This window comes from Aricia agestis, chromosome 11 (assembly GCF_905147365.1).
Source record: "Aricia agestis chromosome 11, ilAriAges1.1, whole genome shotgun sequence".
Lineage (NCBI taxonomy): Eukaryota > Metazoa > Arthropoda > Insecta > Lepidoptera > Lycaenidae > Aricia > Aricia agestis.
In genome coordinates, this window is record NC_056416.1 from 6415194 (window position 1) to 6440343 (window position 25150).

Below are 25150 nucleotides of genomic sequence, written 5' to 3' on the forward strand. Positions count from 1 at the left end.
AGTACCGATCAATAATTACCACAACTAGCTATTAGGCCTTCGTGCAGAAACGTTGTACGCCGTACGGCGACAAAACAACTTGAAGCTTAGGGTCAATTCAGACCGCAACGCGACGAGGCGAGACGAGGCGCGGCGCGGCATAAATTTGTATGGATTTAACAGATTTCAATTGCGCGAGACGTCTTGCGAATCTGCCAAATCCATATAAATTTAGAAATGCATCTAAGCGTCGCGTTGCGGTCTGAATCAACCCTTATGCTTGAGCCTTGCTAAGTAGGTACTCACATACGGTTTTGCTCGATAGTTTTACTCCGAATCGAAGGAAATGACATATTTGACATATTTAATTCCATCGAGCCGACTCGAAGCGAGCCTGCGAGCTGTCAGTTTTGCGGTCCACGCTGTGGTTATTGCTCGATTTGGAGCGACAAGCAATGACTTTCTAAAATTTCTATAATACTAGAGTAGAAATGTTTTACAAACAATTCTCAGAAACACGTAACCACTTGATAGTTCAAAAGACGATGTCAAGTCATTATGCCATTATGTACCTAAGTCAGATATGCTTGCAGGGATCTTTTTTTTTTTAATGAAAATAAGGGGGCAAACGAGCAAACGGGTCACCTGATGGAAAGCAATTTCCGTCGCCTATGGACACTCGCAGCATCAGAAGAGCTGCAGGTGCGTTGCCGGCCTTTTAAGAGAGAATAGGGTAATAGGGAAGAGTAGGGAAGGGAAAGGAAAGGGAAAAGGGGAGGGTAGGGAAATGAATAGGGTAGGGGATTGGGCCTCCGGTAAACTCACTCACTTGGCGAAACACCCGATTTTCTGTGAGAACGTGGTATTTCTCCGGTCGAGCCGGCCCATTCATGCCGAATCATGGCTCTCCCACGTATCAAAGCGGGATCTTCGAAGCGGGATTGCGTTGCTGCCGTAAACTGCCAATCTAGTTACGTTAGTAACATAGAATAATATCTATCTGGCGACAAACGATACACCGACTGAATGGTCGCTTTCGCAGACAAGTGGGTCTTTACAGATTTTGCTAGATATTATAAGACTGTTAAAATAAGATTTGTTTCTGTTTAAACTCTTATGCTAGATATTAATGACATCGTGGGCAAAAGATAAATTATAACAATCAATATCGAGTAGACCCGATACTGGACTCGAGAGTTTGGGAGTGCTAATAAAACAAAAATATTATATTTATTATTTATAGTGAGGGACAGTAAGTCAACCAAGTTTTGTTGATTACAGAAGCCTAAAACGGAACCCTAACCAGCTAATTTTTTGTATATTGGTAGGTTAATAGTTATATAATTTAAGAGTAACCTTGTCCTACAAATAAAACAATCCATATTTTAGGACCATCAAGTCAAAGTATGATTTGCTTTCTATCTCTGTTAGCTACCACTTTCGAGATTTTTCGAAAAAAAAAATGTTCGTCTTATCAAAATACTACTCACAAAAAACTAGCTTGTTAGTAAACACCAAAACATTTGTTCTAGGCCTCCCTGACCATTATTCTTTTATATAGTGTATAATTTGAAAAAATGAGTTATAAGTAGTTTTAGGTTATAACTTATAAGTGATTTTTCAAAAGGATGCGTACTTTTATTTCAGTCCAGCGATTTTACTTAACAATATGCTAAGGTTTCCGAGGAACAATCTTTATTCACTTGTTATTCTACCTTCCATGGTAGCAGAAAAACAATATCAAATACAAACCATTGTCCTTGTAAAAGGGTTTCGTAAGATAATATTATGGAGGCTGTAAGCTTCGGGAAAAACACATCCCTTATACATTTTCCGAAGCGTGATTTACGTTTTTGTTTATGTTTTCGATAAATTCATGTTTTGAGAGCGTCCCAAATAATCCACTACATCATGTGCTTTATCAGCACTCAAATGTGCAGTTTCTTATACTTTTCTATCTTAATTATAATTTCCAAGAAAAATGCTGAGCAGTCACTATAAATAGCAGTTTCTTAGACCATAAGCGTGACTCGTCCACGCATCTCTCTGGTAGTTTCCACGGTCAGCCGATGACAAGTTATACCAGCCTTTTTTATGAAAAAAGGGGGCAAACGAGCAAACGGGTCACCTGATGGAAAGCAACTTCCGTCGCCCATAGACACACGCAACATCAGAAGAGCTGCAGGTGCGTTGCCGGCCTCTTAAGAGGGAATAGGATTACAGGGTAGGGGAGGTAAGGAAGGGAATAGGTAAGGGAAGGGTAGGGAATTGGGCCTCCGGTAAACTCACTTACTCGGCGAAACACAGCGCAAGCGCTGTTTAACGCCGGTTTTCTGTGAGCCCGTTGTATTTCTCCGGTCGAGCCGGCCCATTCGTGCCAAAGCATGGCTCTACCACGTATAAACTTTCTAACCTTCCTCCTTCCTAACCGTCAGCGCCCACAAGCCCAAGTGGGCTTGTGGGCGCTGAAGGTCTAAAGGGGGGCGATGTGGGACCCGGGAAAAATGGGGGCGTTGTGTAGAGACTTGCGGCGGGTGATTTGTAATTTCTGGATGCATTTTAAATTGAAACAATGGGGGGCGCTAAAACATAGTTTATTCTCAAAGTTGGCAGTAGACAAAATAAAACCCCTGCTTTATACAATATCTACCTATAACGTGTCATCGTTGACTGCTCCACTACTGTCACCCTGCGACTGCTTCCTGCAGTTTCGCAGAGTCATCAAAATTGTGCCCTCTCTCTCTCACACATCTATGCCAATGTAAACCTGAAGAGTTTATTTATTTTAAGACACTAATCTCTCGAACTACTGAATCTATATTTCTGTAATTTGTACAAAGCTGGTGTAGACCACGGGGAAAGCCTATAGGTCTCTCACCTCTGTAAAATCTTTTTTTTTAATACGATTTTCGCGGAACTTCTTACGCGAGAGGAATCGCGCGAAGCGTATAGTGTAATATGTGGGAGAATATTCTAGAATGCAGGGGCCGGAAATGCCGAAATCGCGCCTCCGCCCACGACATGAATATGCGGCGAACAAATTGCCTGAATGTATAATTCATAATGGCGTCCTCACGTGTGACGTAATTCTGCCCGCGAAACTGTTTACACTTTGCAGCTATTTTACCTCCCACATGACTTTTATTCCAGGGAAATAAGGTTCATTTTTATTAAAACTTGATAAAATTGTTCAGGGTCTGTAATACGATCTTTTGTATCAGTTCGTGATAATATGTGGAATTTGCCAATTTACAATTCGTGTTAAGAAATAATATTCTTCACATAATCTCTATCTATATTATATATAAAACTCAAAGGTGACTGACTGATTGACATAGTGATCTATCAACGCACAGCCCAAACCACTGGACGGATCGGGCTGAAATTTGGCATGCAGGTAGATGTTATAACGTAGGCATCCGCTAAGAAAGGATTTTGATAAATTCCAACCCCAAGGGGTTCAAATAGGGGATGAAAGTTTGTATATAATAATACTTCTTAACGCGAGCGAAGCCGCGGGCAAAAGCTCGTATTATATAAAATTCTCGTGTCACAATGTTAGGCCGCATACTCCTCCGAAACGGCTTTACTGATTTTAACCAAATTTTATATGCATATTCAGTGGGTCTGAAAATTGACTACTGGGTACTTTTTATATTGATAAGTGCATTTGTTGATAAATAATAGTAAATTATTACAACTCGAGACTGACGGCGACCATTGTTTGTGCGACGGGATAGCAATGGACGTTGCCATGGTGACATACTTATTTAGTCACTTCAATAAAATAATATGGGTGAAATATTTTATATGGCAAAGAAATGTTTGCCAGGACAGCTAGTGATAACATAATATTATAATATATAAGGCATATAGATAATAGATCTGAGGCAGCAAGAGTGGTCATGAATGTCCCAACTTTTACATTTTTACAGAAACCAATTTAACATTTGGGGTACAAAGAGGTTTTTCTTGTGTAAACTATTTTTCTCGCTATGAGAGTTGTGCATACCCTTAAGTTTTGAAAAGTTTGATATCCTTTGATCTTCCGCAGGACTATCAGGTATCCATCATCCATTAAACCGAATTTTAAAGAGGAAACTAACAGAAGCATCATTATGTTATCACATCCTTTAAATAATAAGACAAACTTAATATTATTTAGAAGAAACTGATTATTCCGCTATTTTAATGCTGTTTTTGTGGCACAGGCTAATATTTGCTCGAAGCGGCGGTTCCCTTGCCAGCCGTGTTTACCTTAATCGCCTAAAACTTGCCAACAACGTGACACTAATGGCCTGTTTAAACAGATAATTGATACCCAATGATACTTACTGTAGATGTGTTTATTCGCACGATAGCACAAACAACGGTTTGCGAAAATCACAATTCCAAATAGAATTGAATGTTTTTATGAATATGTCTATAACCACAAAGACAAAACAAGATTTGATGTTCTCTTCTCCATATTTATTGACGATTAGGTTATCCATTGAATTTCGTATCACTATATAAGTACATTACACAAAATTATGAAGAATATAATAATACAAAAACACAATTTTTGGCCTACACATTTTTGCTCTATAACGGTACGGAAGCCTTCGTGTGCGAGTCCGACTTGCACTTGACCAATTATTAGTTCATTTAAGAGTATTTCTATTGTCTTTACCTTGAAATTCGGTTTTAATTTTTTGTTTAAAAATAATAATTTTACTCATTTTAGTTATCCTATAGAGGTAGGTAGTTGGTAGTAGGTAGGTTTTCTATAGAGTTTTGGTGTTTTAATCGATAGACAAACTACAGAATAATGATCAAAAACATCAGTCTCGATCTATAAGACTATGAAAAGTATCAACAATAGGGTCATAATGTGATGATGCATGGTGTAGTGATGATGACGATGATGATTAATGCATACTATATGTATACTGATTACAGCATAGTAGCTTATGCCTTTGGTTCTTTAAACAACGCCGAAACTCATCATATAAGGAATCAGGAGATCTGTTCAGCACCTTCGGAATCGTGGTATATACCATGGTGCAAAATCTTACTTTTTGGTAACATTATATTACGATCAAAATGCATCACATTTATAAAAGCAACATAACCATATTATGTTCCCATTTAAATTTCAAGGAGTAACCTCGATTTCTCATGGTTTCAACAAAAGTTTTTTTTTAAATCGGTTCACAAACGGCGGAGCAATCATTGACCATACATAAAAAAATAAATCCACAGCTGAACGTATAACCTCCTCCTTTTTGGAAGTCGGTTAAAAATAAACAAATAACAAGAGCAACTAAAATATATGCAATAAAGACAGTAGGAAGGTTTTCTACGAAATCTTGTTAGCGCTGAGTGGATTGTTTTTCAAGATTCAAAAATAAGACGCGAACTTTCGCTAGATGTTATTGGAAGAGTACCAACTTGTGTCGAAGATTTCGTCGTGATCGAGAAAATCAATGTTTTGGTTGTACTTTTCTTGCAGACAGCTGGAAAAATGAGTAGACTTTCTTCAAAATGCTCAGTGCACGTTTTAGACTCAACTCCCAATGGCGCAGAGCCGAAGCGACGCGACCCGTACCTAATATTTTTTTCTCACCTCCGAGCAGAAAACGTCAACTTTCTTCTCGCTGCGCTTACCGATGTTGCCGTTTTCCGCCTCCGTCAATGAGAAAAATAGGATATGCACCATGGGCAGTAAATAAGAAAGCCTCAGATCACATGATTGTGACTAGGTGCGTAATGTACTATTTCCGCCTACAGCACATTCATCAGTATTGTTCTATTATTTTAGTACCTGCTTTAAAAATCTAAAAGTGTAAGTTGAGCTTAGATGTAATGCCTTCGTGTTTCAGTACTTTTGAGCGTGGGTCTTGACTCTTGACTCAGAAGATGTGGATTCGATTCCCGCATCGAAAAAGTTTTTTCCTAGTTTGGGACAACGCGGGTTGATCATTTGCAAAGGATGACGAAAAAGAGCTCCAGTGTAGCTGCTCTGGAAACAAGATTCAAATTTGACAAATTCTTTACAAAACATCGCGAAGTACCTACAAGTACGTCTACGGGCTACATCAAATTAATCGTAGTAACTAAAATGGCCTATGATCCACTAAACTTAACAAAGTGAAGTCATCAATTTGAGTACACAAAACAAATGTTGGAGTTACACCGAATCTGTTAATTTTGCATTAAAGTAAGCCGCGGTGTAAGCGAAACTTTACTGTTTACGGTTATGGGGGATGGGGTGAACCGTATTACCCCATCGTCTTACCTCATTTTACCCCACTGCTTTGTTTCATAGCTATGAAACTTTTATTTTCCGCTCAAAAATCTTATGGATAATCTTTTTTATGTTGTTACATGCAATAAATAACATTGAGATTAACTGTATCTTATATGCTAATACATATAAAATAATATTACCTAATCTTTTTTATACTAAAGATGTTCGCGACATTGAAACGATAAAAGTGCCAATTATATCAAGTTTCGAAGTTTTCTAGACGTTTCTTTAATGAACTTGAAAAGTCTGTGTTTGTGTTAATTCCTTGAGTCAATGTCAAGAGCGCTGGTGAAACCAGTCAGCGAGGATGAAAATGTTGAAGTGTTTCTTCTTTGTGAAATGTGTTCGGTTTGAAAAGTTTATACCTATATTTTCATGTATTATATTATCATTCTATCACTTTATACTCTGTATAATATATACAATGCTACTTTTCAGTAGGTCATTTACTTTAGATTCCAATTCGATCCATGAATCGAAAAGGTCGATCGCGAATGCGTGGCCAAAATACGTATTATAGTATTTTACTAATAAATAACATTAATGTATATTGAGACAGCTTATTTAAAGGTAGCGCAGTATTTGTCTGCCATGTCAAAAGGTACGCAACGCCCTTGCAACTCTTCTGATGTTCCGAGTGTCCGTGGCGACGGTAAATGCTTTTTAACCGACTTCAAAAAAAGGAGGTTATCAATTCGACGCGTATGTATGTAATATTTCCAGAACTGCCCAGTTTTTGTATATGTTAGTTTATTTTTCAGTGTCTGAACAAATGTGCCAAATTTCAAGTGTATGTATGTTTGTATGTTTGTGTTCGCATATCTCCAGAACTACAGGTCCGATTTAAGTAATTCTTTTTTTGTTGTACTAGGTATTATTCAACTTAGGGAATGCTGCAAGTTTTATCAAAATCGGTTCAGTAGTTTTTGAGATAGGGAATTTTTTGAAGTCGGTTTTATCTTTTTAAAATACTATTATTACCTGTTTTGCTCGTTTGGTCTCTAATTTAAAAAAAGTAATTTTTCCAATGTGCCAGACAAATATAGAGTGAACATGACTAGTGATTGGACAGTTCTAGTCATTGGACAGAGCACAAAAACACTATATTATTTATTAAGGTTGCTTTAAAAACTACCTGTTTTTCTTTATAATCAGGCGTTCCTTTACTTTAAAAACAGGCAATTTTTAAAGCAACATTAATAAATATTATGTTTTTGTGCTTTTTCCAATGACTGGTACTGTCCAATCTACTAGTCATTTACCCTATGCAGATCCTGCTAAGTTATTCGGTATGTAAACGTTTTAAAGGAATAAAATAAGGGAGTTAGTGCAACATGCAAAAGCCAGTCAAACATTAGCGTTTCTGAAAAATCTTTTTCACAAAGCTCAGTTTTATTACGATAATATTATGCATTAGTCGACGCATGTGGAACACCCACTTGGGCAATTTATAAGAAGGCATTTCTTAAGCATTTCTTAGCGTTTTTGCCACTCCATGACACTGATGTATAATTAGCAAAAATAAATTAGTAGGGCCATGCGAGCACGAACTAGGGTTGTTTAGTGTTTACGTTATAAAGTAAGGGACTTAGCAGTTTGTTATGGATCGTAAAATAAAGGGTTTGTTACCATAAAATGTCATGTGTTTAAAATAAAGGGTTAAAGTTTGAGTTCGTTTGAAAATAATGTAATCAAACTCCATTTTATTGTTTTATATATATTTGTTATTACGTTATCTACATTTTTGTAGTTGGCGAGGCAAATAAACTCAATCTAACTCTGCAAAATCTAGACTTTCATCGGCTGGACCGATTTGAATGAAATTTTGCAAGCATTTGGTTAGCGCTCCACATGGTTTAGATTCGCAAATCGGCCTGGCAGGACAACGTCTATCGGGTCCGCTAGGTCAATTTAAATTTTGACATTTTCGTAACTAATTTACCTTTTAAGCATGTGTTTATCTTACGTATCTTTTCGATACTTATGTAAGTAACGAAAAGATATATTATCTAAACATCTATACATCTATACTTAAAAATAAAATTGGAGTGTCTGTTTTTAATATTGAAAGAACCGTTTTTTACTAGATGCATATTATGAATGTATATAGGGTACAGACACCAAAACAACCTTTTTTACAATTTTTGTCTGTATGTCTGTCTGTCTGTTTGTTCCGGCTAATCTCTGAAATGGCTGGAGCGATTTTGACGGGACTTTTTTTGGCAGATAGCTGATGTAGTAAGGAATAACTTAGGCTACTTTTTAACTGACTTCCGAAAAGGAGGAGGATATATTTTACTTTTTTTGTATTTCGCGGACAATTACGCCATTTGTGGACCGATTTTCAAAATTTAACTAAAGTTCACGCAGACGAAGTCGCGGGCAACAGCTAGTACATAATAAACGAAAAGGCCATCATGATAATATGATAAAAGTACAACATTTCCGTCATAACGTATTTAATTATTTAACACCCTGTCCTTTTTGATGGCAACCCTTATTTGAGCCCCATATACACCCCATAAGTATAACACCTTGCATGCCTTCGAGGCCATTTCCTTAACCTATCACAGCACCTACTTTAGTATGTAAATTGAATACCTAATTGAAAATAAAACGAGTAGGAAATTGTTACTTGTTACACCTGACATGAAAGGACTATGATAGAAATAAACGATTGCAGATAAGGTCTAGAAAATATCCGCTGTATGTCTGTATAGAAATTATATCTGAATGCTAGTAAAAATATTTTTACTTACTTTTATTTAAAAATTCTAACGTTTTAACGTTATATTTGTTCAGAATTTGATTATTTTATGGGTCTGATATTGTGATTGTATATTATGGGTCTATGTCTCTATGTCTGGTATCACTCAACAGAAATAAAATGAGTGAGGAGTGAGTAGGGCAAGAGCTCGCACACGTGACGGCAACGAAAGGCTGTCGCTTCGCTAGCGAATACTAATGTCACAATAGACATAACTACCTGTAGTTCGACTGCAAAGAGAGGGACAGGTTTCAATATCTGTCAAATTCGTCAGGTTTCACTAGGATTATGAACGGAATGTGCCTCGCGCTGGCTGATATAATTTATTTTTGAATATTTAAAATAAAGATTTCAAAATTGGATTCTGACAATTTTAATCGCATGTGCCAAAACACAAACAACAATACGACCAATAAGGAACACGTCCAGCGAATATGTCATAGTTTTAAATTCGTAGGTAACAATATAGAAACAATTTAACAACCCTAGCGACGATTTTCGTCATAATACGTCAAATTTAAAAATTTTAACACCAGTTCTAAGTCGGCATACTCTATAATTCTGTCTACTCTGCTAATGTCAAATCCCATACATTTTGTTAGCGTTTACGATAATCGCTTGCCACTTGTCTAGGCTCTCAGGTAACAAGACGGGTCGTGATTGGTAGATGCGATTAAATGATGATAATATAAATTATGTTATTGCTAGCAATGGGGATTGTCCATTTTTTTTTAATTTTGCTCATTACAAAAACATTTCGAGGAATAAGGTCAGTGGTCGTTTTTCTGTATATAAACGAAAAAAATACCCATTAGTCACTTATATTTTTGAACAAATATGTTTAAGCTTAGTTTGACCTTCAATGGCGTTAAATTAGCAATAAATTCGACCAACATTACGTTTCGAACTTTTGGTAAGCTTTTCGTATCAGCTTTCACAAAATGAGAACTTGCATTTGACGAACCAGCCATTAAAAATAAGATTGAAATGAAATTTAAAACATACTACAGAGGTCAACTAGCCAATGAATTTCAAAATTATTTAATTTATATTCTTAAAATACCCTATTTTAACGAAAAAAAAATAAAAAGTACATGTGATTTTTTTGGACAATGCCCATTGAACTTATGCGCCGATTAGATTGCCTCCTCCAGTTTGCGGAGATATCTTTAAGTTATGCATGGCCTTTAGAACCACTTTATTTGTATATAAAAGGTAAGGGCATGCGGAAATTTTGGCGTGCACACTTTTATAAAGGCCTCTTTCAGGTAAAAAAGACGTGAGAGGCAAAGGTACTTCAAAGCTCTCAATGTATCCCTTGTACCAATGGTTCCCAAACAGTGGTCCGCGAATTTTATTAGCGGTTTCTTAATTTTGGTAATTTAATATATTTTTTAAATGTTATCGTAAAAACGTAAATTCTTATTCCTCTCAGTTTCATTCTTATTTTTTTTTCCTGTTATAACAGGGAAAAAAAATAAAAAGAGGATAGTATACTCTCAAGATCTCTGCTAACAAGAATTAAAGTGGTCCCAGCAAGAAAAGGTAGTAAATCCATTAATACGTAAATTGTAATCCACCCCATCGATTCCACTAAACGTTAACGAAGTGTTAATAGCGTTTACCTTGTCCTTGCGGCAACAGGGCGGAAATCGTTCATTTCGGTTTGAACTGTCAGTGTCTAGTTAGACCGGATAAAAATATAAATGCCGACAATCAATTCTGTAGGCCTACTACGAAACCGATTTGAGACTCACACAATCGGACGAGAATGCCGCGTCTCGCTCTAACAACGTCATTTCACGTTTGTTAGAGTAGAACGCAACATTCTCGTACGATTGTTTGAGTCTCAAAACCGTTTCGTGGTACGGGCCCTGGGCCGCGACGATCAAGACAACACTTGATGAATGATCAAGCCAGCTAGTTTATGGACTTCTCTGTGTAACAAAACTTGCGGATTGCGGTTTTGACGTTGTATGAGATATCTACATCACTACATAGTATCCGCTTATCACCGTCTGTCCTAAAATATGATTACTTGAAAAGAACGCAAAAGATTCATTTAATTTTTTTATAGATTACTAGCTATCCCGGCAAAATGGCAACGTCTATCGCTATCCCGTCGCACAAACAATAGTCGCCGTCAGTCTCGAGTTGTAATAATTTACTATTATTTATTCAACAAATACACTTATCAATATAAAAAGTACCCAGTAGCCGATTCTCAGATCCACTGAATATGCATATAAAATTTGGTTAAAATCAGTAAAGCCGTTTCGGAGGAGTGCGCTATGTAACATTGTGACACGAGAATTTTATAAATAAGATATAGTAGTAAAATACAACCTTGTTCGCATCCCTAAGCTCCATTAACATAAAACATTTCTCATCCCTTTGTACTAAACGTTTTTAAACTGTAGCCTTGTTGTATAAAAAACCTTTTTCCAGCATATTTGATTGCCTGCATTTTTGCATAATTATAGTTTTTTAGCTTACCTTTCACCTTTCAGTCGCAAAAAGGTGAAGGTTGCATGTAAGCAGATCGTAATTAATATTTACATAAATATAGTGCAGTAGTTGCGGACTATTTAACTACCAAACGTTCCTAGAATTTCTATTTTTAATACTTGAAATTACAGCTATAATGTGAATGTTTGCCAAGATGAATGAACTCATTTGTTGACCTTACACAAAAACCATCAGTAGCAAAGTTTAGGTAACCCTTGGAGGTTAAAACACATAGATTATTATAATGAATTCTGAAATGGTGTAGTTTTTGCGCAGCTGTTTTTATAATAACAAAAAATTAACCCACGAAATCCATGCTAATGTTATAAAGCGACACTTTTCCTTTATAATATTCGCATGTTGTCTGTATCTTCATTTCCTGCCTGTTTCTCAATTAGCTCTTCGTGTTTGAGCTGAACGGATTTGAGAGAGGTTGTCTTTGAGGGCACTTTTCCTGTCATGTCATCGCTCACGCGCGGTTCTGGTCTGAATACGGGTGACAGCATGCGCGCGTGTTACCCGCATGACAGGATAAACATCTATGAACTATGAACATTGGATGCGGGCAGCTTGTGTGAAAAAGGGTTCAGTCCAAAAAGTTATAGACGACAGTTTTTATATCCTCGCGATAAAAGAAGCTACAGGGCACAGGCAACCTCAAAGCGTCCGTGGCCTAGTGGGAAGACCGTTGGTTTCCACTCAAGAAGGTGCTGGTTCGATCTCGGGTGCAGGCGTGTACCAATGAGACATTTGCAGCGGGGCTAAAATGGTCACATTTAGCAATTCCTCTCAATCAATTCCGCAAATGAATTGTCAAAACTGTCAAACTGACAAATGTCAAGTCAGTACAAAAATACAGAAATGAATTGCAAGCAGAGTTGCATTTTTCGATTTTAGAAAAATGAATCATAATAAGATTCATGTCATGATTCTTCAAAGCGACCATTTTGGCCCCGCTGATCTCAAGGGGGCGTTCACAAATTAAGTGAGGTGTTTTTTTTTACCTCTCCTCTCCATTGGTAAATTTCGTGAGATTTTATTCAACCTTCTCCTCCCCCCAAATCACACGTGAGATTTTTCAAAATGTGGGTTTTTTACGTAAACGTTTGGTTTGACAGTCAGTAGATTTTCTTTCGAACGAATTTGTAAATTATCTTAATGGATTAAATGGACCAAAATAGTATCATTTTATTGAGAAAAAAATTACGTGAGATTTTCCGAGAGATGAGATGTGACTCGACCCTCTCCCCGCTCACGTAATTTGTGGACGCCCTTTGTGGACGCCCCCCAAGTACATAATACGGACGCTCGTGCGGTGAAGGAAAACATCGTGAGGAAACCCGCACATGGTTGTTCTCAGACGTATTAACCTGCTCATTCCCCTGGACCATGCCGACTATGTTGCGAGAATGCCGTACGCGCTTGGCCAACCATACGGATTACGAACATTTAAGAGGAGTCCACACCGCCCTTTTTTCCATACAAACGTGGACAACGTTGTCCCCTGTTTCCTCCCTGGATAATGCTAGTAGAGTCCTAATTTTTTTACTGAATATCTACGGCCACTAATACGATGTTCTTATGTTTTCTTTTTTTTTCATAATTTAATTATTAAATAGGATATGAACGTTTCAAAACCCAAAAAAATGGTCAGATTTTCCGCTGTGTTCAAACATCCAGAAAACAGATTTGGCTAGATTATACAAAAAAAAAACAACAACAAACACAAACAAACACAGAGCTCAGGCCTTTCTTTGATTTTTAATGAAAAAAATTCTTAAGAGGGCGACTAACCCCAAAAATCAAACATCGTCCTTCTCTCTTCACACTCACGCCCGTCTTTCATATGCCAGGAGAAAAAGAACGACGCGGATTCATCGCCAAATTAGTTTTTTCTCAATAATTAGATAAATATACAACATTTTAGTTTAGTCGATCTCTCAATGATAGAATTTTATACAATGTGTTAAAATATTAACTTATTTCAATGCACGGTTATGGCAATAAATGAAAAATTCGTGAAAATTAGATGCATCATTGTGATTTTTTTTCTATCGAGAAAATTTTAAGATATCGTGTTTTTGCTCAGATCGAATTCTCGGAAATATAATGTAGTATCTAATTTTAGAAAATGAAACAATTCGGGGCTTATTTTCAAGTAAAAAAATGAATTATTTAGTCGCCCCCTTAAATCGGTTAAGTTTTGGAGAAGGAATCAGGAGACAACGAATCGTCGATTTTCTGCAATTGTCTCTATCGCGTTCTGCGGTACAGGCTTGAGGTAAGGGAGACAGCTATAGATATTACACGTACTTTTTTGTCATTTCTCTAGCCCCTGGTGTATCCTCTTTTAAAACATTTTGTCCCAGGCACTACAGCGGGGCTAAAATGGTCGCTTTGGAGAATCATATACTGAATCATATTATGATTCATTTATTTTAAATCGCTAAATGCAATTCTGCTTGCAATTCATGTCTAGCAATTTGTACTAATTGGACATTTGTCAGTTTGACAGTTTTGACTATTCATTTGCTGAATTGATTGAGAGGAAATGCTTTAGCCCCACAGTATTTAAAGAGTGGTTACTTCGCTGATCACTCTGAAAATAATGTATAAATCATCTACAGTGGATGCAAAGGCCTTGTTTTTTTAAGGCAATCTTTTTTCTTTTAGTTTGTATGAAACTCACGGTCGACCTAGCCGTCGAGCTGACAATTCAACTAGATGCGACCTTCTAAAATCTGTGGTTGCGACAGATCTGCAATCGAACTACACGTGCGCGTAGGCGGCAGAAATAACTTCAATGACTACGGCAGATACAATTTTTTCAAGTACTTTTCCAACTTTGCTTTAGTGTTTCTGAACGTGGGTAGATACTTGAAAATTCGATACGAAATACTGATTTATTATACTAGATACGTCTAGTAACACGTGGAAGTCAGTTTGTTCCCACAACAAACTGACTTCCTGGAAGTGTTACGTGTATGGATTTCATTTATACCACAGTATTATAATTGTAGTAAAACAACGTAGCCGTGACGTTCAAATCCATCATGTCTTTCAATACTATCCAACCTTCTCAATAATAAAAATATATAATAATAATAATAATAATAATTGTTTATTGCATTAAATTTTACAAAGTACAACTTAATTACTAGTGGACTCCACACTAGGTCTGGCCTGTCTCGTGGAGTCCATATATAAATTAACATAGCGAAAGTTACACAATTTATAATTTTGCAATGTAAATAATATGAGAAATGTCGCATGACTAACGAAGACGGCGGACTTTAAAAAGTTAAACGTTACGTAAACATTTTTGGAACGGAGTTCCTTATCGCGCGTTGCGAAAGGTGGCTACACCGAAAAAGTTGTAACGACACTTTTTTATTAGTACCTGCATGGTACTAATAAAAAAGTGGGCGTTGATAGTATTCCTGGGCGTCAACAACGTCGGACGTCGGACGTTTATAACTTCGTTCCATCCGGGTGTCCCTTAACACCTCTCTAGTTTTTTTATTACTGGTAAATCGATTAGAAAGTAATAACGCGCTCGACGTTATACTGTGGTGTTTTGTTACAAGATATCAGAATTCACGCTGTTGTATATGTGCGCTCGATTCGGTCTAGTATGAAACTGGTCTACTGTTACTTTTTACATTGTGGTTATATCATGGTATCGCTCGCGGTCCCTGAGGAAAACATCGAGAGAACTATCTCGTCTGAAATGTTACTCCGGTTAAAAAAACTATTCGTGCTTTGTCCCAAATCGTTCGATTACGTTAGACGTGATTGAGTACGAGTAACAAACATGTATAAATACATACTTTTGTATAACATCGGCATAGTATTTTACGAAAAAATGTGAAATAGTTATTTCACAAATAGTTATTTTTTACGTGGGAGAGCCATGCTTCGGCACGAATGGACCGGCTCGACCGGAGAAATACCACGTTCTCACAGAAAACCGGCGTGAAACACCGCTTGCGCTGTGTTTCGCCGAGTGAGTGAGTTTACCGGATGCCCATTCCCCTACCCTATTCCCTTTCCTACCCTCCCCTATTCCCTTCCCTTCCCATCCCATCCCTACCCTCCCCTTTTACCCTATTCCCTCTTAAAAGGCACATGCAGCTCTTCTGGTGCTGCGAGTGTCCATGGGCGACGGAAGTTGCTTTTGTGACCCGTTTTCTCGTTTGCCCCCTTATTTCATAAACAAAATTAGTCCATCTGTTTAGGAATGATGTTGATACAAACAACTTATTAGTTTCAGGTCAGGCTATATTTCCTCTCCTCTATTTTCATCGACTAAAAACAATACGCTGTATTCTACGAATAATAAAAAGTACTGTATTAAAAAACGTATGTTTAAAAAAGAATAAACATTCTTTTTTTTAAACGTATATTCTTACCTTCTCTCGTGTGTACTTATTATTTACTTGTTTAATGAAACAATAGAACAAGGAAGGAGATACAGCCACAATTGCACTGGTAACAACTCAGATAAAACTTCACAACTGTGAATGGAAAAGTTACTCTATCGAGAGCTGCGGATCTGAAGAAACGTTCTTCAGATCGGATGAAAGTAAAAAATACTTTGGCGTCGTCATTAAAATACGAGTGTCTCCGTGTTTCGGGTCATCGGATAGTCCTCAGCGTTGTAAATTTAAGAAACACAATATTAAATCGACTAGCTGATGCATAAAATAAGTAACACTAGATATTTGACCGAGCTTTGCTCGGTATTCGATAAAACATGAATAAAATGACATTTTCTAAAAATGATTCCTAGCTAGATCGATTTATCGCCCTCGAAACCCCCTATATACTAAATTTCATGAAAATCGTTGGAGCCGATTAAAATTTAGCCGATTAAAGTAAGGATTTCTTATGTGTACGTGAATGTTATTTTCAAATCGGATCACAGGGATCAATGAATGAATGATACATTTTTGGGCGATTTTCACAGCTTTAAGAAAAGATGTTTAATCATTTCAGCAGCTCGGTCGTCCCGTAACTATGTCCGATAAAAAGTTCAAAGTAGCCACCTTTCTAACGATGGCACTACGTCAGGAATGAGAAAACTTATCGCCTTAAGGCGAAGATAAACCCCAATTTGTTATTCCGCGACTTCCGGTTTACCTAGTTCCAATATAATAACGAAAAAAACCGTTTTGGATATGTTTTAGATCGCTTGTTTTCTATGAGAGGCCGACCCGGCCTCTCATAGAAAACAAGAAATGGAAAGGGCGTAAGCGACAGAATGGTTTTATCGCGTAATTTAAAAACCATAAATATTATGTTTCATATAAGCTATGGGAAAATTATAGTGTATGCTAAAACTAATCTATGTAATTTTGGAAGCTTAAATCACTCTCCTCTTTGGCAAAATTAGAATCCCTGTTTTTATAGAGGTCTTTTTGATTAATTATTCTGTGTTATAAAAGTTGACCAATCGTGTTATGCTATGGGTAATTCAAAGACAAAGACATGATGAATACTGACAATGAACTTTAATTTCTTAGCTTTAGTATTTGTTGAGAAAAATCGATATCGCTGCAGCCAAATTATCAAGGCGTCAACTTAAAATCGAGTAACCAATGTAATTATTAGGGTTACTATTACTGCATTTATAACGCTACAATAGCTACATTGGCATAACTACATTATATATTTAGTATATTACTTAGTTATGCCACATAGTTACTGTTCAGTTTAAGTCTAGTTCAGTTTTGTGTTGCTGCATTGTTTGCAATAATAATTATAATTTAGTGCAGTGATTTCAGTGCCGCATATTTTCTGTTTCATATTCTGAAAACTTTCAAAAGCGCCGTTTGTGTTATAACATTCTCAACTTTTTAAACTGATTTAGACTTTAATCACATTATAAGTATTGCCATGGGCGTAGCCAGCCTTGGGCTCAGGGTGGGGCAGTAGTCAACCTATCCCCCCCGTTAATTTTTTTGTAACTACGGATATTAACAGCTACTTTTGTTGTTAGTATAAGAAAAAAAATTTTGTTTAATTAGGCATATCTTATAGGTCAGAGCCAGTGTGGGGCAAGCGCCCCAGCTTGCCCCAGTGTGGCTACGCCCTCACGGGCGTATTGCTATACTTAATATATCGTTACTACATGGTATTTCTACTTTTATTAATTAAATTATTATAAATTGAAAATCATTTTTTAAGTTCCTATATTTTGCCATTATGAGTATAATAATATGAAAAAGTAATGTATACATAATAGTCAGGGGGGAAGAGGAGATTTCGCGACAAGCTCGAGCGTGTCAGATTAAGCTTGTATAGGCCTTCTGACATATTGTGTCTAGTTATCATGGTATAGAAATCAGATTTCTCACGTGGTGGGTTAAAAAAAAGTTATTTTCGAATATTGAAATGTCATCGGATCTGTCAAATTAAGATAGGGGATGTTTTGCATACTGACGATTCAAAGTATATATTTTAAGCCTGTAGGGATATTTTAAAATATAAAAAAATAAAGCTTCTTATTTTCCTAACTATGCTTCGCAGATATTTTATGTTGCGTTAAACTAAATGATTTAGTCCTTGTTGTCTAAAATCTTGATATAATTAACCTAAATAAGCAATTTTCTGAATATATTTTCTTTTACATAACTTTAAAATGGCTGCAGTTTCTGAACCCGTCGCTAAAATAAAAACCGCTCTTATTTTTTTATCAGTTTTACCTAATGTAAGGAATCGGCCAAGTGCGAGTCATACTCGCGCACAAAGGGTTCCGTACCATTAAAGAGCAAAATTTGGCCAAAATTGTGTTTTGTTGTATGGGAGCCCCCCTTATTTTTTATTTTATTTTAATATTATTATTAAATATTATAGTACACATATCACTAAGTACTTTGAGAAAAATTCAAGTACCTGTTGCTATTATGCCATATAGAGCAAAAAAGGCCAAAAAAATCACGGTTGTTGTACGGGATCCCCCCTTAAATATTAATTTTATTTTGTTTTTAGTATTTGTTGTTATAGCGGCAACCTAGATATGTAACATAATCTATGAAAATTTGAACTCTCTAGCTATTACCGTTCTTGAGTTACAGCCTGGAGACAGACAGGCAGGCGGACGGACAGACGGACAGACAACGAAGTCTTAGTAATAGGGTTCCGTTTTCAACCTTTGGGTACGGAACCCCAAAAACCAACTAGGTCTCCATGATACTCGGGTGACGACACAAATAGCATCCTGGGCTCCCCACTATAAAGTAAATTACATAATATTGTAGAAACACCGAACGATATTGAAGCACATGGCGTCTCCGATGTAACAATAAAATATATTTTATACTAGAACCCCAATAGCGTTATTAAGCAACATCGTGGGTAATAGAAGTGGGTTTGGTACCGAGCGAGGCGAGTAAAGGCGGCTTTCCGTTCTTTGCCGCTAGCGACCGCGACCGACAAAAATTCTAAAAAAAATGCTACTTTATGACCAAGGCTGGGTATAGGTTTTATTTTCTACCGACATTGGTCTAAACCAGGGGTCACTAAATGGCGGACCGCGGTCCGCACTCGGACCGCCGACCCATTGTGTGCGGACCAAGCATATTCGAAGATGAACTTCGGTAAAAATAAAAGTAGGTCTCGACTTACTGATCTCCAGGATTTAATGTCATTAGCTCGCACCAAGCAACGAAAAATTGCCCCTTTATCATTGATATGTAAAAAATACCTTAGTAATTTCCGTAATTACATTTTTTTATGTGCGGACCGTGAAGGTCATTTAATTTCTTAAAATGGACCCCGAGTAAAACTAATTGGTGACCCCTGACTCTAAACTCTAACGACTCATGCCGCCGCTGCTTTGTAATTGCGTAACCCTTTCTTTATCAGGGCGTGCGAAGCGAGCCCTAGTATATCCCACAACCTGTAAATTTTGTGGTAGTGTTACAGAAAAACTAACACGCCTATTGATTTTTCATAGTAATTTCTATTTATGGGTAGATGTGTTATCATCAGTCAGTCAAGATTTTTTATATGTAGAAGTGTTATTTATATGTAGATGTGTTATTCATCAGTCAGTCAAGGTGTGACGCCGCGAGCCCTCACAAAGCTCGTTTTTGTTGCGCAACCAATTTTTTCAAATTTTTTAGGGTTAAAATAAGAACGTTCCTTAAAATTAGCAATTCAAAAGTGGAAATAATTTTACGACTTTTACGACGATTTCCCATTATTTTGCGGGTGGGCGTGAAATTCAAAATGGTTAACCCCACGCGGGCCACTTTTAAAGTCCCGGCGGGTCGCAAGTTGAGTTTAACTGGACTAGGTTAAATAAAAATCTTCCAAGTGCGAGTCGAACTCGCGCACGAAGGGTTCCGACTTCCGTACCATGCAAATATAGTAAAAATGTGTTTTTTGTATGGGAGCCCCTTAATTATTAATTTTATAAAAAAAATACTATTTATTATTAAAGTATATTTAATATAGCTGAGTATTTTGTGAAGTTGCCTACCTGTTGTCATCATTGATACCGAGCAAAAAATGTTTAAAAAAATCACGTATGTTGTATGGGAGCCCACCCAAAATAAATTATATATTTAAGGCTTTAATTTATTTTGTTTTCAGTACTTGTTGTTATAGCGGCAACAGAAATACATAATCTGTGAAAATTTCAAATCTCTAGCTATTAGCGTTAGTGAGTTATAGCCTGGAGACAGACAGACGGACAGACATCGAAGTCTTAGTAATAGGGTCTCGTTTTTACCCTTTGGGTACGGAACCCTAAAAATGTTGCGGTCGCTTGCGGCAAAGATTGGAAGGCCATCTTGAGGATGAACGAGGCGAGGCAAGCGTGTTCGTAATTGATACGTTGTTTATGGCTCACATTGCACTTCACTAGCGGGACATCCACAGGTGTAATATATCGATGTCCGCCGTCACATCCCTCTATGTATAAATTGGTTCACGTTATATTTTTTATCTTTAGAAAAACTAAAAACTCAATATACCTATGGTTTTAATACAAATTTAAAAGTGATGTTAGTTAAATGAACAGGCATATTTTGAAGTTTCTTAATTGGATGGATCTGGCCAAATCTTGTTGGATATTCTATTCATTACATCAAATCATTGTGCTTATGATCAAACTTATCTATTTGTAAGAGCTGCGATTTTTGTGAATGACTAACTATATTACTAAATGTAGCAAAAACTTTACCAGTATGTTACTCACAGAAATATAATATTACTCATACATACTCAGAATACCATTGTCCATTATACAAGAAATTAATATCAAACTAAGCCTTTTACGAGGATCAACACACATATTTGCTGAGACACATCTAACTTGACATGTCCGAGAGTCCACAACGCCCGAGGCCCGCCCGCAACATCCGTTTATTCAGTGGATAGATAACATTTATCTGCTTGTAAAACTTCAAACTTGTATTGTTTCAGCCCCTGAGGGGTAGAAAGATTTCTGCCCCTAAGGAAAAGGGAAAAGATGAAGGTAAGGCTTCAGTCTCGAAATCAGCGGGCAGCGGGGCGGACCGCGGAAAACTTAGACTTGGTTCACACGGCACAATCCTGCACTTTTTTTACAGTATACGTCTTAACGAATAAATAGTGACACTATGTATATAGAACCATTCACACGTCGATTGTACTGCAACAAATCGTGTGACAACAAATCCACTACAAGTCATCGCCAAACGGATACAAAAAAACATGCAGGACAATGCCGTGTGAACCTGGCCTTAGTCGGAAAACATTACGTGAGTTTTATAGCAGAAAAACTAATTTTTGGGCGATTTTATGTTTCGACTTTCGAGTCTACAATTGGCAACAAAAATAAAAGTGACAAAGTTACAAACAACTCTCAAATGCCACCGCCGAGCTGTAATTATTTTAGTAACCGAAAACTACCAGTGAACTAAGTCATCGGTAATTAAAAAACTTTGAATGTTTTCATTCACTAAAACCGGCGGCAAAAATAAACTGAAACGCGTCAGGGTGGCGGAAATGTTCATTTGGTGTTATTAATTAAGGGGTGGCGTGGCGTGGCGTGTTCGCATGATTAATTCAGGTGACCCTTCCCTCAAGGTCATTTGAGTGGAAGCAAAGAATAAATACCGATAAATATAAGCCCCAGGAAGCGGTAGTTAAACGACGAAAATTCTACGAAAGGACAAGGAGTCGACAGTTTGAGACAAACTTAAGTTTGAGTCAGAGAAATATAAAATGAAGAACTGTTAGGATAGTTGTTCAATAATAAATAACAATTGTAATATACAGGGTGTAATTAAACATTCCTGCCAAATTTTTTTCCAGGGCTTAGGTATCATTAGGAGAGTCCATTTAACCAAAAAAATTGGGTGTTATTATTTTTTAATGACATATTTTATCCCATTTAAAATCCTTGCAGAACGGTCACTCGCGGCGCAGGGGAATGAGAGGGGGTCACGCGGGGGGAGGCGCGCGCTCGGGGGCCAGTCACGCGCGGGCGACGCGTCGTGTCCATTAATTGTTGTGCTTTTTAGAATAACTTTCGAAAGCTATTTCTCAACATTTTGGTACTGAGTGATTATAAAAGAAAAAATACGTGAATTTTTATTTTCAACAAGGCTTAATATATCAAAATTTGGCAGGAAGGTTTAATTGCACCCTATATAAAGAACCTCCTACTAACAGACGAAGAATAAAGGTACAAGTTGCAAGCCGGCCACATGAAGCGGCAGCAGACGACGTGTCGTCGCGACACTACTTGTTTCTATGTATTTCTATGAAAAGTGTCGCCAGCTGCTGAGAATATTTCGTAGAAAAACATAGAAACCAGTAGTGTTGCGACGACACGTCGTCTGAGATAATTGAAATTATATTAATAGAAAGCTTAATTGTGAGTAACATTTCTCCACCTTGTCGAAAAAAAAAATTGAACGAAACACGTGTAATCTTTTTAAATATCGGTTAATGGCGGGTTCTATGTTCGGCTGTGGAATTTTTTTTATGTATTTTCAACGATAACGGTTCTTCTCGGTTCTTCTCGGCGGGGTAGTTCCCGAACCGGTGGTAGGCCTCATGTAGACACGACGTTAACTTTGTTAACCTACTTAGAAATAAATATTTTTCATTTTTCATTTCATTTCATTTTCATAACTCCACCGTTTGTGGACCAGTCGGTACCAGTCCTAGAATTTAAAATATTTTGTCATGGAATTCACGATTCTGAGCTGGTACCGACTTCAAAATAAATAATTTATTTTTTATTTCATTTTTTATTTTTTTATTTTAAATAATGAAGATTGTATACAGAAATAGTTGAGGTTTAGGCAAATTCTGAAAGAGGCACTACTAAAGAGTAAGAATTATTTCATACTTTTTGGTTCATTTAATAATAAGTAATGTTATTGTTTTTACTTGGAAGCCGGTTTTAATTTTTTGTTAAAAATAATAATTCGTCTTTATTTTTCTTCAAACTACAAATACCCAGAAGTATGGATAACAGAATAAACTGCTGGTCAATGTTCTGTATTTTGTGCCGTTCTCTTTCTATTTACGTTGTAGTACCGACTTCAAAGTAATGAAGACTGTAGTATGTATAGAAATAGTTGAGATTTAGACGAATTCTGAAAAAGGCACTATTATAGAGTAAGAGTTATTTAATACTTTTTAGTTCATATTATTATTGTTTTTACCTTGGAAGTCGGTTTTAATTTTTTGTTAAAAATAATAATTTCACTCTTTTTAGTTCTACAATATAAGGCTTTATGCGTAAATAACCACTACGAATGTTAACTATTCACATTATGTTACTGTAAGCGAAATTGTGGTAAATGCTTGCAGTTATCCAAGCGATGCTGCATTTTAAAAACTTTTATCTTTAAAGGTTCAGGAGTTCTGTTCATTGCGTTTGGACCAAGAGACACCTTCGTATGAACTTTTTCTTATTCGTAACATATGTTTAAGTTACTAGAAACAACATTTTAACCACTATGAGTCTTTTGATAAATTTCAACATTTCCCTCGATTGCTCATAGATCCCATCCTCAGCTTACCTTTTTCGTAATTATCGTACAAAATCAAAATTATATCCTATAAAACAACACAAGAATTTTGAAAATCGGTCCACAAACAGCGAAATAATCATCAAAAACATCTGCTTCGATGCAAAATATCACGAAAATTACCACTAGTTGGGTCATAATGTGATGACCCATGCTATAATTATAATTGTGATGATGATGATTAATCAAATTGATATATTGGCTTATGCTTTCAGTTGTTTAAACAACGCCGAAATCCCCGAACCTGTATCTATAAGGATTCAAAAGTTCTGTTGGGTACCTTCAGATCCAGGGTATAACCTGGTGCGAAATCTTAATTTTTGGTAGCATTTACTTCGAACGCTTCAGAAAAAATTTAAATCACTATATGTTCCCATACAAATTTCAAGGAGTCCCCTCGATTCCTCCAGGATACCATCATCAGATCACCACTTTTGTGAACATGGTACCAAATTCAAATTAAACCCTATACAAAACAAAAATAATTTTGAAAATCGGAGCACAAACGGCTGAGTTATCGTTGAACATATAAAAAAAAAAGATACATACAGCCGAACGTATAACCTCCTCCTTTTTGGAAGTCGGTAAAAAAAATGCTTACATAGTAATTTATTACAAGATTTTAAACAACAACAATTAAAACATTTAGTCAAGTGCGACATAAAACTATCTGGGAGGCTAAGATATAAAAATCTGAAGCTTATTTTTTTTTTTAATTTTAAGTGCTTTATGTGTAAGCTTCTTTGGCGTACACTTCTTACTTGTATTCTATCTATATCATAATATCTTAATCTGACAGATTCGAGGATCCCAATGATTGAAAATATTTACCAACTAAAAAATCTGATTTTATACCACGATATACTAGAGACATGTGGAAAGCCTATACAAGCTTAATCTAATATGCTCGAGCAAGCGAAATCTCCTCATTGCCTTCCCTACTATTGTTAATAATTAATTAGAATTTTGATTGTTGTCCGGACGGCTGTCCAAATCTATTTAATTGGAGCAAAAGTACTATTGTCGTTTTTAATTACTTTGTTTATATCGATTCATGAATTATTATTTTGTTTGCCTTCTTTTGGTAACCAGAATTCTTTTTATAACTAAACATAAATCAGTACAATATGAGTACATCATTTTTTATACATTCTACATGATATTAAATTAAATCATCCTTTTCAAACACTTTGGTTTCGAATAAGATTTGTTTTGGATAAAAACTAGCTTTAATACCGAGGTTTTTATTTTATCCTTTACCGAGTTTTTTTTTCTCATAGCAAAAACTGTAAAGTACAAAAGACAAGACATAAACTCAAACAAAATTTCATCACAGGAGTCAGGACGACCTCTGTGGCTCAGTTGTTGTTCCGTCGGCGGGATTCGAACTCGCGACCACCAGCTTGAGCTACCAACGTGCTCAACGTTGGTAGCTCAAGCCGGAGGTCACGAGTTTGAATCCCGATGACGGAACAAAAAGTTTTCAAAGTTCCTGGGTCATGGATGTGTATTAAATATGTGTACAATATAATAAAAATCTTAAATATAAAATGTATAGTATAT

At 36.5% G+C, this 25150-nt stretch overlaps 1 protein-coding gene and 1 long non-coding RNA gene across 2 annotated transcripts in view; one reads left to right on the forward strand and one right to left on the reverse strand.

Moving 5' to 3' along the window:
- LOC121731930 (heparan sulfate glucosamine 3-O-sulfotransferase 1) overlaps positions 1–25150 on the reverse strand; it is a 70419-nt gene that overhangs the window by 34962 nt on the left and 10307 nt on the right. The window lies entirely within an intron of this gene.
- Positions 455–10223, forward strand: LOC121731931. The gene is made up of 3 exons (XR_006036303.1): positions 455–547; positions 9808–9811; positions 10213–10223. It is a non-coding gene; the product is annotated as an uncharacterized LOC121731931 (long non-coding RNA).